Consider the following 749-nt stretch of genomic DNA (forward strand, 5'->3'; position numbering starts at 1 on the left):
CATATACAAAAGTAGCCAGACCAGACTGGCTCCCCACTTGAAGCTTGATATGGAGGAATTGTTGGTGATCCCCCAGTATACTGCAAGATATCTCCTTCCTATCTAACACCCAAATCTTATTATTCATATTTGAGGCAAAAAGAAAACCAGGGAATTTATTTATAATTCTCTGGGAATTTTTAGAGACCATAGGCTCCAGAATAGCCATCATCCAAAATTTATACATCCTATTTAAGGCCATCAGTCTGTTAAGGGATTTAGGATGTGCCAATCCCCTAACAATCCAACATAGAAAGTTCATCATCCAATAGATACAGATTTTCCCCTCCTTCTTGCTTTAGCCATGTCCTCTAGAGCTTCTTTATGATATTTTCTATCCCTGAGGATGTAACTTCCCCATTTCTCAGAGTTTAAACCATGGGAACCCTTTTTCTTTTTCCTTGCTTTCTGGACCAGCCATTCATCCTCCAGGACTGTCTGAAACCCCCTACTGTCTTTAATTAAGGATGTGTCAATCTGTCAATCTGTTGTTCTCCCAGGGTAACCTCAGCCCCTAAATCCTGAATAGTATCCCCCATCATAGTGTTCCAGTCAGTGTTTAGAACTTCATTGATTTTCTGGTTGCAGCTAGAAAGATCAGCTTCTGAAATATCATTTGCTTTGGCATTAACATCCTGCTGGTCAAGCAGGTCATCATTCACATCTTGGGTAGGGATGATACCCTGAAGGCCATCATCCTCACTGCCCTT

The sequence above is a fragment of the Phalaenopsis equestris genome, unplaced genomic scaffold, assembly GCF_001263595.1.
Source record: "Phalaenopsis equestris unplaced genomic scaffold, ASM126359v1 Scaffold225984, whole genome shotgun sequence".
In the NCBI taxonomy this organism is placed as follows: domain Eukaryota; kingdom Viridiplantae; phylum Streptophyta; class Magnoliopsida; order Asparagales; family Orchidaceae; genus Phalaenopsis; species Phalaenopsis equestris.